Source organism: Nicotiana sylvestris, chromosome 4, assembly GCF_000393655.2.
Source record: "Nicotiana sylvestris chromosome 4, ASM39365v2, whole genome shotgun sequence".
Taxonomy (NCBI): domain Eukaryota; kingdom Viridiplantae; phylum Streptophyta; class Magnoliopsida; order Solanales; family Solanaceae; genus Nicotiana; species Nicotiana sylvestris.
The window spans coordinates 124847452-124864433 of NC_091060.1; the positions used below are offsets into that span (position 1 = coordinate 124847452).

The following is a 16982-nucleotide window of genomic DNA, read 5'->3' on the forward strand; positions in this document are numbered from 1 at the left end:
AAATTATAAGGAAGGCAATCACTTCAATTAAGGCAATTAAGGGTCAATGTAACACGTAAGAATTAGAGGAAAGTTAACAACATCATATGAAGCATATAGAGGCAATTTAAGCAATTATTAAACTCAATCATAACAAGATACTTTCCACGTAATGAACATAAGGGCCTAAGAACCCTAGAGCAAATTTTCCACAAATAAGTTCGAGCACACACTCATCACCTGGCATGCACGGACTACAATTAGCATAGAAGACTCAAATCCTAAGGGGAAGTCTCCCACACAAGGTTAGGCAAGATACTTACCTCAAAGACGACAAACTGATACTCTAAAATGTGCTTCTCGGGTGAAAAGATCTCCAAAAGACTCAAATCTAACCAAATTACCTTCAAAACACAAATAAAATACATAAAAACTATTCCGTATGATAAAGTCTCAATCTTTAACAAAATCCAAAAATCGGTCCAAAAGTCGACACCCCGGCCCGAACCTCGGAACCCGACAATTTTATAAAAACAGAATATCCATTCTAATATGAGTTCAACCATACAAAATTTATTAAATTTCGATACCATTTGGCCCCTCAAATCATGATTTTTCATTTTAAGAATTTCTTCAAAAAACCAACGTTTTACTCAACCCAAATCACAAATTAAATGATACAAATAAAGACAAATTCATGGAATATAATCAATTATAGGTGAAGAACACTTACCCAATCGTTTGCTTGAAAAACCTACAAGGAATCGCCCAAACCGAGCTTTAGAACTCCAAAAATGTTAGAAATGGCTAACCCTCGTACTGGAGTCCTATTTATTCTGCCCAGAGATTTATGCATCGCGATCACAGAGATTGGGTCGCGATCATGAAATCAAAGCTGTCAAGAAATACCCTTTGCGATCGCGAGAAAAGGGATGCGAACACGATGAACGATGGGCAGGAGCTTAAGCAAACACGAGGCAATAGATGCGAACGTGAAGCAGAGGAAAGCAAACCTTTGCGATCGTGGGAGGTTCTATGCAAACGCGATGAAGGAAAAAGAGGCAACCAGCAACAACACTTTTGCGTTTGCGATCGCGGAGAAGGAACACCAGAAGCAGAATACAACAGTCCAAACAATGGAAAAATGACCGTACCCCACCCGGAACACACCTAAAGCCCCCGGGACCCCGTCCAAACACACAAACAAGTCATATAACCTAACACGGAGTCGCTCGAGGTCACAAATCACATCAAAAATTGCCAAAACGACGAATCATACCATGAATCAAACTTAGGAACTTCCAAATCTTCCAACTTCCAAAACTCGTGTCGAAAACTATCAAATCAACCCGGAATGACGCCAAATTTTGCATACAAGTCCAAAATGACATAACGGAGCTATTCCAACTCTCGGTCCAACCCAGATATCACAAAAGTCAACTATGGGTCAAACTTCTCCATTTTCCAAACTTCAGCTTTTCCAACTTTCGCCGAAACGCCTCAAATTACCCTATGGACCTCCAAATTCGAATCTGGACGTGTGCCTAAGTCCAAAATCACCATACGAAGCTGTTGAGATCTCCCACGACCCATTCCTGCGCCGTTTACTCAAAAGTCCAATTCCGGTCAAATTCTCACTGTTTAAACTTCCATAACTAGTTTCCTTCTTCCAATTTGATTCTGAATCATCTGTTTATTGAATTTAACCATGCACGCAAGTCGATACACATATTATGAAGCTTCTCAAGACCTCAAACTGCCAAACCGGGTGCAATTGCTCAAAACAACCAGTCGAGTCGTTACAATTAATCCCCCTCGTTAGAGTCGGGGACTATATAGACGGATAAGATGATCGAGAGTGAAGGGACACCCCTCGATTTTTCTTACAAAAAGTGAAGAAGAATCACTATCCTCCAGAAATAGGGGTGAATTTGACTGAGGGTCACATTGTACCTTTTACATAAGGCAATAATGATCGGGTCTAAGGGACACAACGTGAAGGGGTAAGTGTAAATACTTAAAAAAACCTCAATGTGGGTAGTAATTGATTCCTCAGGCGAGGCCACCACCACGTGTTTATCGGCCTAGTTACAATCCTCTTTGACCTTGGAGAGGAGATCACCGATGATCGAACATATATATCTCAAGACCGACTCGCATCGATCCGGTATCAAGGAAGTTTTTTCGATCTTGAAATTAGCACAGATCGGGCACCCTCCTGGAACAAAGTCTTCAGGGTGTGGCTCCGCCGCAGTCCCATTGCCGGCAGGCCGTGACGAAGAGGTTGTTTCTTTCTATGAAACAGTCTTAGAGGTATTCGCCATTCTAAAGCAAAGATGAATAAAGGGAAATTAAAAAGGTACGCTTAGTAGTTGCAAAAGGTTCAAGTAATCTGGATACAGAAGTTGGAGAGTGAAGAGATTCTTAAAGAACAAGAGTAGATGAAGCTATTGAACATAAAGTTTGAATGAATGAAAGTTGGGATATTTATAGGTTGCTAATGACGTTTCAAAACCAGTAGTGGTCAACCAACACTGACACACATTTAATGCCTTGGAGACTGGACCGACGGGACGTTTCAGATATTTTTTGTCGCTTACGTCATGATCTATCGAAGCGTGGTTCGGTAATTCATATCGTTTCTCGTCATCTTCTCTCCGAAAAACGAGGGGACTATCTGTATACGGTCGAAACCGGGTTCGTCCATTGAGTGACTAATCGAGGTTGAAACATGGCAGGTAAAAGCTCGAGCTCGAGTTATATCAAACCAAGGTGCAAAATTAGATCGTCGAGCTCGTGACCCAGTGACCAAGCAAGATCGAGACCGAACAAGATGCCGAGCCAAATAACGGAAAGCCGAAATATCCGTAATCAGTCGAAGATCACGGCGAAAATCTCGGCATGTATTAAGAAGGCCGATTAATTAGCAAATTAAAAGATTTTTTTACCTTGTATAAAATTTTACCAAGAGTAGAACACCTCTACTATATAAAGGGGGGTTCTGATTATTTGTAGGACACATTATAACACGCACAAAGAAAGCAATATACTGATCACTTCTAAGTTCTTATCATCTTATTGTTTAGTTCACATTAGTTGATACGTTTCTTGGCTCGAGGCTGATCAAACGCAGAGGATAAGGCTGTTCAATTTGTGTGGTTGCATTTATTTTCTTATCGTTAATTTTAATATTAATCTATCTTCTTAATTTGTATCGAGTTATATCACGTATCCTTAAAATCACATATAAATTCAATTATTATCCAATTTTAAGGGTAAACATATTTATAGTACTTCACATGGATTATGAGAAGGTAAGACTTTAGCTCCAGTGTTTATCCAAACATTTCAAAGAGAGAAAAAGAAACACATGGGTTCTCTAGCCAGTGAGAACTTCACCATTGAGCTACAGCAGCTCGATGCAGCTGGTGATACTGGAAGGAAACAGAGGACTCAGTGGCTGCTGAGTTCACCTGTTCCACCAAGTCTTTGCCATGGACCCATTAACTCAGTAAAACTAACTGCATTGCCCCACGGAAAGACCACAACACAATCAAGAAAAGGAGCTTTCTTCTCACTCATGCAAGGCTTATTTCCAATTCTTAAATGGGGAAGAAATTATAAAGCTACAAAGTTCAAGCATGACTTAATGGCTGGCTTAACTCTTGCCAGTCTCTGCATACCTCAGGTAATTAAAAAGGTGGTATGGATTATTACCGCTCCTCAATATGGCTTATGTAACATTTGATTAAAATATAAAATTTCTTGCAGAGTATTGGATATGCTAATCTTGCAAAACTTGATCCTCAATATGGCTTATGTAAGTTCTGAATACCAGTTCTTGCTTTGGTTCATCTCAGTTTCTTGTTGCCCTTAGTATATGTGTGTTTTCTCTTTTTGTTTTAGACACCAGTGTTGTTCCATCACTACTGCTGTTGCTGTTGTATCACGAGAGCTCGCCATTGGCCCTGTTGCTGTTGTATCACTACTGCTTTCTGCTATGGTTACCAAAATTGTAGACCCTGCTGTTGATCCTATTGCTTATAGGAATCTTGTTTTCACTGTTACGTTCTTCACTGATGCATTTCAGGCAGCGTTTGGACTATTCAAGTAATCTTTTCTTCTCCTTTTTGTTTCTTTCTTTCCGGTTTTAACATCCTTTTTTCTTTAAAATGGCTTTGCCTCTCCTGGAATATGGTTGTTAATTGTTCAACTTATTAGGTTGGGATTTTTGGTGGATTTTCTTTCACATGCTGCAATAGTTGGATTCATGGGAGGTGCAGCGATTGTAATAGGCCTCCAACAGTTAAAAGGTTTGCTTGGAATTAACTATTTCACTACCCAAACTGATGTGGTGTCTCTACTGGAAGTTGTTTTCAGATCATTCCATAAGGAGCCAGTGAGCATCTTCTTTCTCTTATCTGTTGCATTTTTTATCTTACTCTTGGCTTACTAAAATTTTCCTTTTGCACCTTTATAGTGGTTTCCTCCGAATTTTATACTTGGCTGCTCGTTCCTCGTCTTCATCCTAATTACCATGTTCATTGTAAGTAGCTACTTCTTTTCTTCTTTTGATCATCTTTTTCTCTTATTTTACGGTAACTGTGTCCTGCATTTTATTCATCTCTTGGGTACTTGATAAACTACAGGGAAAAAGAAACAAGAAAATGTTCTGGCTACCAGCAATGGCTCCTCTTGCATCAGTTATACTATCTACTTTGATAGTTTATCTTACAAAATCTGATCAACATGGAGTCAAGATCGTAAAACACTTCAAAGGGGGTCTCAATCCAAGTTCAATTCATCAATTACCGTTCAAGGATCCACACATTGGAGAAGTCGTGAAAATTGGACTAATTTGTGCTATCGTCGCTCTTACTGTCTGTCTCTAATCTTTGTTTCTGTCTTCTGTTGCGGAAGCCAAATGTATAGAGTGTGAATAAGTCACAACTACTATACCAAAAATTATGACAACCACCAAATAATAAATAAGACAATAAAGCAATAATAAAGGGAACACCAGAATTTACGAGGTTCGGCTAATTTTGCCTACTCCTCGGACACAACCAAATATTTTATTCCACTCCAAAAATACAAGTGAAATAATACTAAAGAGAGAAGATACAAATGCCTTAAACAGATGAGAAGGCAAATGAGAGGTGTGTTTCAATCCTAAACATTAGGCCTTCTTTTATAGGGGAAAAATCCCCCCAAACTTAACTCCCAACCAATGTGGGACTTTGGCATTTTGCCAAACTTCAACAAATCTCCACCTTGGCAAAATTCCACATTTTCAATTCTCTCTCAATAACAAATTTTGGTTGTGTCTTCATCTTCAATCTTCAGTGTTCAACAATGTTGATCAAATCCAAACAATGTTGAAACTTGACCGCAGTCACCACCTTTGTCAGCATATCAGCAGGATTCTCTGTAGTATGAATTTTCTTCACCGTGACTCCACCTTCTTCTATGATTTCTCGTACGAAATGATACCGAACATCAATGTGCTTCGTCCTTGCATGATAAACTTGGTTCTTCGCTAATTGAATAGCACTTTGACTATCACAAAAAATTGTGATACCTTTTTGTTCAACACCAAGCTCCTTTAGCAATCCTTGAAGCCAAATTGCCTCTTTCACAGCATCTGTAATAGCCATGTACTCTGCCTCTGTTGTAGACAAAGCAACTGTTGACTGCAAAGTAGACTTCCAACTAACTGGTGCCTTTGCAAAAGTAAACACATAACCAGTAGTTGATCTTCGTTTGTCCATATCACCCGCAAAATCTGAGTCACAATATCCAACTACAAACTGATTGTCTTCCTGCTCAAAAACTAACCCGACATCTACAGTATTATGAATATACCGTAGAATCCACTTCACAGCTTGCCAATGCTCCTTCCCTGGATTGTGCATATATCTGCTAATAACTCCAACAGCTTGTGAAATGTCAGGCCTTGTGCAAACCATTGCATACATCAAGCTACCAACAGCATTTGCGTATGGTACCTTTGACATATACTCTCGTTCAGCTTCATCCATTGGCGACATAGTAGTACTTAGCTTAAAATGGGAAGCAAGTGGAGTACTAACTGGCTTAGTCTTGTCATCTATGCCAAAACGTTGAAGTACTCTCTTCAAATATTCCTTTTGAGATAAACAGAGTTTCTTTGAACGTCTATCTCTAATTATCTCCATGCCAAGAATTTTCTTTGCCTCACCCAAATCCTTCATCTCGAACTCCTTCTTCAGTTGAATCTTCAACTTATCAATTTCTTCCGAATTCTTGGAAGCTATCAACATATCATCAACATATAGGAGAAGATATACAAAGGAACCATCTTTAAGCTTGTGCAAATACACACAATGATCGTATTTGCTTCTCTTGTACCCTTGCCGCAACATAAACTCGTCAAATCGCTTGTACCATTGTCTAGAAGATTGTTTCAATCCGTACAACGATTTTTCAAGTTTGCACACCATATTTTCTTTTCCAGCAACTTTGAATCCTTCTGGCTGAGTCATGTAGATTTCCTCCTCCAAGTTTCCATGTAAAAACGCAGTTTTTACATCCATCTGAACTAGTTCCAAATCCAATTGTGCTACCAAAGCCAACATAATTCTAATGGAGGAATGTTTTACAACTGGAGAAAACACTTCATTGTAATCAATTCCCTCCTTTTGAGCATATCCTTTGGCCACCAATCTTGCTTTGTAGCGAACATCTACTTGGTTAGGAAATCCTTCCTTCTTTGCAAATACCCATTTGCACCCAATTGCTTTCTTTCCCTTCGGGAGATTGGCCAATCTCCATGTATGATTCTGATGAAGGGACTGTATTTCATCATTCATGGCAATCCTCCACTTATCTTCTTCTGAACTTTGGACAACGTCTTTATAAGTAGTAGGAACATCATCAGCTACAATTGAGGTTGCACAAGCAACCGTCTCTATGAGACGAACAGGTTTCGTTATTGTTCTTTTTGGCCTGCTGGTTGCTATTGATTCAAGTTGTTGTTGAGATTCCTGAGTTGGAATCTCCTCTACTGGCTCTCCTTCCAGAGGGTAATCTTCATTTGTTTCCTCCTCTGCTTCTTGTGTAGGAAAAATAAATTTTCCCTCAAACTCCACCTGCTTAGAAGCACCTTCATTTTGTTTGGTATCTTCTGTTACCTTATTTACCATAGCAAATTCATCAAAGGTAACATCTCTGCTGAATATTACTTTCTTTGTCATAGGGCACCATAAGCGATATCCTTTGACTCCAGAAGTAATTCCCATAAAAATAGCCTTCTTTGCCCTTGGATCCAATTTTGACTCCGTCACATGATAATATGCAGTTGAGCCAAACACGTGCAAAGAGTTATAATCTACAGCAGGTTTTCCGTACCATTTTTCAAATGGTGTTTTGCCATCAATAGCAGCAGATGGTAGACGATTAATGAGGTGACATGCATATGTAATTGCCTCAGCCCAAAATTCTTTGCCCAAGCCAGCATTGGACAACATACACCGTACCTTCTCCAGCAAGGTCCGGTTCATACGTTCTGCCACTCCATTCTGTTGTGGTGTATGTCTAACAGTGAAGTGTCGGACGATGCCATCATTTTCACAGACCTTATTGAAATGATCATTTTTGTATTCACCTCCATTGTCTGTGCGAATACACTTGATCCTCCTGCCTGTTTGATTCTCCACCATCGTCTTCCATTTGAGAAAAATTCCCAGCACTTCATCTTTGTTTTTCATTGTATACACCCACACTCTTCGAGAAAAATCATCAACAAAGGTTACAAAATAGTGCTTCCCACCCAATGAAGGTGTTTTGGAAGGACCCCAAACATCAGAGTGTACATAATCCAAAATGCCTTTAGTATTATGGATCGCTGTACCAAATTTAACCCTTGTCTGTTTCCCTTTGACACAATGCTCACAAAACTCCAAGTTGCAAGCCTTTACTCCTTTTAACAATCCTTGATCTGATAGAGTTTTCAAGGATTTTCCTCCAGCATGTCCCAAGCGCATGTGCCATAGCTTGGTTGCTTCTGCCTCTTTGTCGTCACTGGATGTTACTGTCGCTATCCCAATAACTGTACTGCCACGATAGCGGTACATATTATTATTCTTCCGATTAGCCTTCATTACCACTAGTGCACCGGAGCATACTCTCATCACTCCATTTTCTGCAATGATTTTGAACCCTTTTGATTCTAGGGCTCCCACAGAGATGAGATTCTTCTTCAAATCCGGTACATATCGAACATCTATCAATGTTCTGATCATTCCATCATGGTTCCTTAATCGTATTGAACCAATGCCATATGAGGTAAGAGGGCTGTTATCCGCTGTGTGGATGACTCCATATTCTCCTTCTTGAAATTCCATGAACCAGTCCCTGTTGGGACACATATGATAGCTACAAGCCGAGTCCATCAACCATATGTCTGATGATGTTGATGACTCTGTTGTAACTAATGAGAAGTCTGAATCATCACAATCAGCTACATTTGAATCCATAATGGCCTTTCCATTGTTATGTTTGGCCTTATTCTTCAACTTCGGACAGTCTTTCTTCCAGTGCCCTTTTTCTCGACAAAAGGCACATTCATCTTTGCTGGGTCTGGATCTTGACTTGGATCTTCCCTTCTTTGTCCTCGTTTGATTTTGAGGACGACCCCTCACAAATAGTGCTTCTCCTTCTCCGCCCTTCTGTTTTTCTCGCTTTCTTTGTTCATAGCTGTACAAAGCCGAACAAACTTCTCTGAGAGAAACTTCGTCATTTCCATGGAGTAGAGTAGTTTCAAGGTGCTCGTACTCATCAGGAAGTGACGCCAACAACATCAAGGCCAAGTCACCATCATCATAAGTTGTATCCATATTTTGCAAATCTGTAACCAACTTATTGAAACTGGTGATATGTTCATTCATCGTGGTACCAGGAACATAGGTGAAGTGAAACAGTCTCTTCTTCATGTACAATTTATTTTGACTGTTTTTCTTCAAAAATTTATCCTCCAGTGCTTTCCATAATTTACTTGCAGAAGTTTCCTTTGTGTATGGATATTTCTGCTCTCTAGCAAGGTAGGATCGAATGGTACCGCAAGCAACACGGTTGATAATTCTCCAATCTTCTTCTCCAATAACATCTGGTTTCTTTTCTTCAATGGCCAGATCTAGCCCTTGTTGAAAAAGGACATCTAGAACCTCGCCTTGCCACATCCCAAAATGTCCGGACCCGTCAAATATTTCGACCGCAAATTTCGCATTTGACACAATTCTTGTCATAAGCGAAGATGCCAATGATGACGTATTGTTGACACTTGATGTAGATTCTTCTTGTTTATTGTCTCCCATCTTTGACACAAATATTATTTAATAGCTGACGACACAAATCAAGATTATTTCCTTTCTGGTGTGGAAGATCAGACTAAGCTGCAACCACAGAGCATACTCAGACAGAACCTTGACTCAGTTACCAAGATAAATCTTTTCTGATGTGGAAGATCAGACTATGCTGCAACCACAGAGCATACTTAGACAGTACCTTGGCTCTGATACCAATTGTTGCGGAAGCCAAATGTATAGAGTGTGAATAAGTCACAACTACTATACCAAAAATTATGACAACCACCAAATAATAAATAAGACAATAAAGCAATAATAAAGGGAACACCAGAATTTACGAGGTTCGGCTAATTTTGCCTACTCCTCGGACACAACCAAATATTTTATTCCACTCCAAAAATACAAGTGAAATAATACTAAAGAGAGAAGATACAAATGTCTTAAACAGATGAGAAGGCAAATGAGAGGTGTGTTTCAATCCTAAACATTAGGCCTTCTTTTATAGGGGAAAAATCCCCCCAAACTTAACTCCCAACCAATGTGGGACTTTGGCATTTTGCCAAACTTCAACATCTTCCACTTAATAGTTAATACTTCTCAAATATCCTTATACCAAAATACTATCAAATTCTCCTCAGGAAGCCGTTGCTGTAGGCCGATCTTTCGCTTCAATCAAAGGCTATCATCTTGATGGAAACAAAGAAATGACAGCCATGGGATGTATGAACCTTGTGGGATCTTTAACTTCTTGTTACATAGCAACTGGTAAGCTGTCAAATTCGACAATTTTTTTGTTTCGGTTTAGTGCTATACTTTAATTTCTTTTAGTAAGAAATTGCTACTGATAAGTTTTTATTATATCATTGATGCAGGTTCATTTTCAAGAACAGCAGTAAATTTCAGTGCAGGATGTGAAACTGTGGTGTCAAACATAGTTATGACAATCACATTTCTCATATCCCTAGAATTGTTAACTAAGCTATTGTCTTATACTCCATTTTAACTAAGCTATTGTATTATACTCCATTAGCTATACTTGCATCAATTATCGTATCAGCTCTTCCAGGTTTGATTGACATTAGTGAAGCATGTCATATTTGGAAAGTGGACAAGACAGACTTCCTTATTTGCATTGCTACCTTCTTTGGAGTACTCTTTTGCTCGGTGGAAATTAAATTGGTCTTCTAGTTGCGGTAACTAAACCTTAGCTTTCCCCACAAATACCTAATTACTAGTATGAATTTCATTTCCCCACAAATACTGAATTGTGTCTTCCAGAAAAAAAGAAAAAAAAAAGAAGCGAGAACTCATAACAATTTTTTTTAATTTTATTTTGTGGATGCCTCTATTGGGATTATTGCAGGTAGGCATCTCATTTGGTAAAATAGTACTTGAAACCATCCGACCAAGTATACAACTACAAGGAAGACTTCCTGGGACAGACACCTTCTGTGACATTACTCAATTTCCTGTGGCCACTGAAACTACAGAAATCTTGATAATTAGAGTCAACAATGCTTCACTCTGCTTTGCAAATGCAAATTTCACAAGACAAAGGTACAATTCAAGTTTCATGGAGGAAAATGAAAAAAAAAATTAAATTATTCTCAAATTTGTTAAACCTGTAGATTTTTCTCATTCAAGGATATTGAGCGCAGCGACAAATGGAAGTGAAGCGCATACCAAGGAAAAGATTCATGTTTTAGTACTAGATATGTCAAGTAAGTTTCTTAATTACTTTCATAATATCCACTTGTTGTCTTGTTTCTTTTAATAACATAGATTACCATCTCTAATACGTATTACATTGATCACATTTTTTGTAGATATAATGAGCGTCGATTTTGCACAGAGAATTGGTTTCACGGGGCATGCAAGTTAGTCTTTCATCATTTGCTCTCTAACTATATGCTACAACAATGTCAGCAATTTCAATCATTTCATTTTTTGGTTTCGTTATTTTCTTAAAAATAGGTTTATAAAAAGGAATTTTTATCTTTGGAAAAAGTTTAACTTTAAGTTTATTATTTTATCCTTAATGACATATTTTTAAGGCTACATAAATTTAAGATTACAATTTTTTTTTTCTTTTTAAGTTTTATATTGAGTCAAACTCTGCCACATAAATTGAAAATAAAGGGAGTAGTGATTTTTTTTTTTAAAGTTAAGAAAAAAAGGAAAGAGAATCATTTTACAAAGGAAATGACGTTTTCCTCCTCTGTTCTTTTCTTTTAATTTGTCGCAGTTAGCTATAGCTAGCCCAAGGTGGAAAGTTCTTAACAAGTTGGAGGCAGCAACATTTCTAGATAAACTCGGAAAAATTTGGATTTTCCTCACAGTGGGGGACGCTGTAGATGCCTGCGTTAATACGAAGAGCAATTGCTGAAATTTTATGGTATTAATGTTATTTGTTGTATAAATATGAGAGGCGGACCTATGCTATATCGAGATGGGTCACCAACATTTGTAAAGTTCATCAAATTTTTTATGTATACAAGTATATGTCTTTAGAAAATAGTGTTATTAGTAGTGGATATCCTATATACAAAGCAAATTTTGGTTGAATCCAAAAGTGCACCCCAACCTTCAAATTCTGAGTCTGTCTCTAATAAATACCATCGGGAAAATGTATCAATAAACGAATTAGTTTTAGTTTCGACAAAATAGTTGTTGTAACACGTACAATGGATGTCTCTGGATTTATCACCAAAAAAAAAAAAAGGAAAGAAAGAATGACTAACTGTGCGGTAATCGTTGAGAGCAATGTACCAATGGACAAAACTGCATGTTTTATTAGCGTTAGCTTAGGATATCACGGAGTCCGAAACATAATTGGCAAGTTTTTGGACTCAAAATAAAAATAAAAATTATTTTTCTACCTAAAATGTGATATTATACCGTATTTTACTTTAACGGAATTTTAGCTGTTAAAGTAAAGCGCACTGTATTATTATAGTGCGTTTTCCACAATATCGACTTTTCTTTCCCTGCAACTTTACTTCTGGCCTTTTCCTATACAAGTCTCACTTTTCTTTCCCTTTGGAGATACCCTAGGATTCAACATAGGTCACAGAAGTTCTCAAAATCCTCCTCCTTTGGACTTCTTGGTCAATAAAATACTATGGAAAATAAAACTTAAACAAAAGCACTTGAACAAGTCTAAATTGAACAGATCTAGTTCTACAGCAAAGTTTTGAAATGGTGGTTTCATTTCCCTCTCTTGGTTCTGATGATTTTACTTTGTGACTAAGGAGTTAGGGCGGTGTGCGTTATTTGTTTTTTCTCTGGGCCCCCGTTGAAGAGATGGATGAAAACAAAGGAAAAATCATAAAGAAACAACCACAACAACAACATTTATCCAACTCTCTATATGTAGCCAACGTTTAATAGGTAAAACGCACTATAACAGCGCATTTTATGTAAAATGCAATATTACAGTACACTTTATTTTAATAATTAAAATTCCGTTAAAGTAAAATACAGTATAATGCTGCATTATAGATAAAAAAATAATTTTTTTTCAAAAATTTGCCATTTAAGTTTCGGACTCGGATATCACGAGTTACTTTTGTCTTTTCAAAATCAAAGCATCATCGGGATTTACGATGCAATGGTATTATAGACGAGGTATAAAACTAACGATGGAATTGTTTTTGTTTATCAGGCAAATAGGACATGTGTTGCTTAAAGGTTTAACAGTCTATTGTTGGCAATATTCACACTAAGTACAATTAAATTTTATTTAATTAAAATCTGCATATTTTATTCTTTCACTAATTGGTTTTTACGAAAAAAAAATGAACCAATTGCTAGCTAGTGAATCACGTGGGTCCAAATTCAGCTCTACTTTCGGTACAGCTTGTTTGGATGGTTGTTACCCATCATTTTATAATGTATCGTATCGTATTGTATTGTACTGTATCGTTTGATAAATATAATATTTGGATAGATTGTATCATTTGCCGTTGTTTCATGATATCATGCACTAGCAATATGAATAATAAATTTGTAATATTATAAAGATAAATTATGATACGGGGTAAATTTATTATATAAAAAGATAGGGTAAATGATAAAATAAAATAATTTAATAATAGTGAAGGGTGAGATGAGAGAAAAAGACAAGATAACGACGCAACCACACAAAATCGATCGTTACATAAAGTGGCACATTTCGTCGTTACGTAACGACAGATTTAATGATACGATACAATAAAATTTAAGTAACAACCAAAACAAACATCGTATTTAAAGTAATAATACGATACGATACAATAGGCAACGACCATCCAAACAAGTTGTTAAGGGTGTACATAGACTAAATTGGTTCGATTTTGATAAAAACCGAACCAACTATATCGATTTAGATTGATTCAGTTTTATCGGATTTTCAGGGTTTTTTTGTTACATGACTATTATTTTAATATTACTTTATTAAATTTTTTATAAGCAAAAATTTGTTTAGTAAAACTTGAAAATATTGATAAACATATAATCTATTAACATATTCTTATAGGAGGATTTTCTAGTAACATATGAAAGTTATTTTTTAGTTGTCTGACACTGATTTTTCATTGATGTACACTTTCAAGGTTAATTGTATTTAATAATTTAACATAAAATCAATATGATACCTATATTATGATATGTTCTATTTAATTTTAAATTATCAAAATGCCAGTTCAAATTCAAAAAAGATATAAGAATTTAATAAATCTTGACATATGAATATGGAAGAACAAAGAGATTGACGCATTTCACTAATACTTGATAAAAAGTGATCATACAACACATTATTTAAAGTTAGTAATAAAAATAGAGCACTTCATATTTAACTAAATATTACATCCAATAAGAGACTTGCAAATATTTCTATATATTTTTTAAAGAAAATTCTATGAAGAGTCTTACAAGTATATAAAAGTTATATATTTATATGTCGGTTTGGTTCGGATTTTTTTACTCAATACCAAACCTAATCGGATTGGTTTGACTTTTCGGTTTAGTTCGAATTTTTATACTTAATACCAAGCCAAATCAAACCAACCTAATCGAATTTTTTAATCGGTTTGATTTGACTTTTCGGTTTGGTGCGATTTTTCAGTTCTGTTTGTACACCCCTACTTTCAATCATCTTTCACCGAAAAGTTACCATTATTTAGCAGTAATCTTCACATGAATATAAGTCTGTACGAGTAAAATTGGGGGCAAAGTTTCTCCCTGATTCCCCATAGTGAGATGAAAGGGAAGCACGAATTGACAAAATTGTTATTGAGATCGGGAAGAACAAATGATGTATTTGAGATCAGACACGACAAAGCAATATATCCCATATCAAGAACGGCTCCTGGACCTCGCGAGACAAGGTAAATGGCTATGCATAACGGATATGGGGCCGTAATATTCACCCTTAATCGGACTTTAAGCGTGAATTTTGTCGGTATCAATTATGGATCAACGATTACCGGAAAAACCAGATTTCTACATTTGTTAGACTTCTATTAGGGTTGAAATTCTCCCAGTATATAAAGTGAAAAATTTTCTTTAGTAAAAATACTGTAACACACTTTTCTAGGCAATAAAAAGCTTTCTTTGTCCTTTAGCTATTGTTCAAGGCATTGCTTGTTTGTTTTATCCTTTACTTACGATCGAGCTTGTATCGAGGGTCTGATCGAGAACGGATTCCACTATTTAATTAACGAACAGACTTGGTCATCATATTGCAATTCATTTGATCGTTTATTTTGTCTTCATTTCGTCTATTTATTATTCTTAATAATTTGTATTGAATTAAACCACATATCTTTTAAATCTCGTACAAATTTAATTGTTACCATTTTAGAGGTAAACAGTTTGGCACCCACCGTGGGGCTAAGAAAAATAGTGGTGATTTAGTACGAATCTACATAACACCTTATTTTACGCTTGTTCTTTGAAATCTTAATTCCAGGTTAGCCTTAAAATGTTAAACTCTCAGTCTACTCACTTGAACGTTGACGCTAAGTCAGGCCATCAGGGCAAAAAGAATAATGTGGTGCCCAAAAATGATGTGCTTCCTACCGTTCCCAACGGTGTCCCAGCCGCTAACCCAGTCGAAGCTAACTCAAAGGTGGCCATTAACATCAATTTGCCAACTGATCCCGAAAATAGTGTTTGTGGGGGACCCTGACCGATAGCACGAGAAATGCCGAAGGTGAAGGTGATGGGGTGAGCCTACGACTAATTTTGAAATGTTACATGCTCAACAAATAGTGATAACACAGAAGCAGAATCAAATCCACGCCCCTAACAGGGTCGAGCCTGAACAATCCGAAGAAAGCACTCGAATAGACGAACATACTACAGAGAGACCTGGTGAAGCCAAGCTCGGGGTAACTTCGGAGGTAATGAAGATGCTCGAAGCATTGACAAAACAAGTGGAGTCAGGTGAGAAATATATTAAGGTTAATGACAAGAAGGTGTAACCATACATCTCCAGGGTTGTTCACTGTCACACCTCCTTTTGCGCGCCCCGCCCCGAAGGGTTAAGATGCGCGGTGGAGTTTTTCCAATTTAAATGACAATATTCGAAATAGGATTATTTATTTAATTCAGAGTCGCCACTTGGGAAAGGTTTGGCTTTTGGTGTCCCAAGTCACCGGTTTATCTTGAATCCCAAATCGAGGAAATTTTCGACTTTTCCAAATGAAGTCTGCGAACCAGAAATTCTAAGTAAGGAATTCTGTTGACCCGAGGGAAGGTGTTAGGCACCCTCGAATCCCGTGGTTCTAGCACGGTCGCTTAAATTGTTATAATGGCTAAATATCTGATTTAAATACATGTTATAACTTGTGTGCTTTTATTAAGTTTTAAACGCTTTTATTATTATCATTTATTTTTTTTTTGATAGAATTGCAACGTCGTGAAAATGCATCTTGAACTATGTCACAATCAATGCACCCGTGATCGTCAACACATTTTGACTCTGTTGAGATTTGGATTTGGGTCACATCAATGTGCACCCGTGTTTAAGAAGGTTAGATTATTAAAGGTCCGCCTAAAGCAACTAGCGTATTGTTATTTTGGGAAGGCCGTAAAATTCGTTAAACGGCCTGTCCGAATTCTAAGTATTTTAATATATATACATCTAGAGGGCCCCGCAGCTTGTGCATTTTTGTTTGTCGAGGCTCGTCTCGATTTTATTTGAGGGGATAAACCTATAACGACTACATCTCTATTGTGTTCGTCTCTAATAAAATGAAAGAAAGAGGATTACGTGCTGATTACATGCTTGACCAACTTCGGATCCTTGTTTGATTATCTGATTTTATGAGGCGTGAATTGTTTTGTGCCTTATTTCATGGATGAACATGTTGTTAAATTGTCAGGGGAAATTAATATACAAGATCAATAGAACTGCTAAAAGCTTATGATACATGTTCTTCAGATCCGAGTTTAAAACTTGCCTATTTAAACCAAGTCAGTGGAATTAACTTATCGGAAACTATTGCTAATAGAGTTTGAACAGGATCATGTGAACTACCTACAAAGATTCAATAAAACTAACATCATATCTGGCAAGATTAAGGCATTCTGTTCCATACATGCAGAATATTAGTTGAAAGGTTACCTAATTATCTGTGTGCCAAAACACTCATACATGCCTTATCAGACAACCCA

The 16982-nt window shown here is 37.0% G+C and overlaps 1 pseudogene; it reads left to right on the forward strand.

The window, feature by feature from the left end:
* Positions 1–3349: 3349 nt before the first annotated feature.
* Positions 3350–11190, forward strand: LOC104229850 (low affinity sulfate transporter 3-like; annotated as a pseudogene).
* The last annotated feature ends 5792 nt before the right edge of the window (positions 11191–16982 follow it).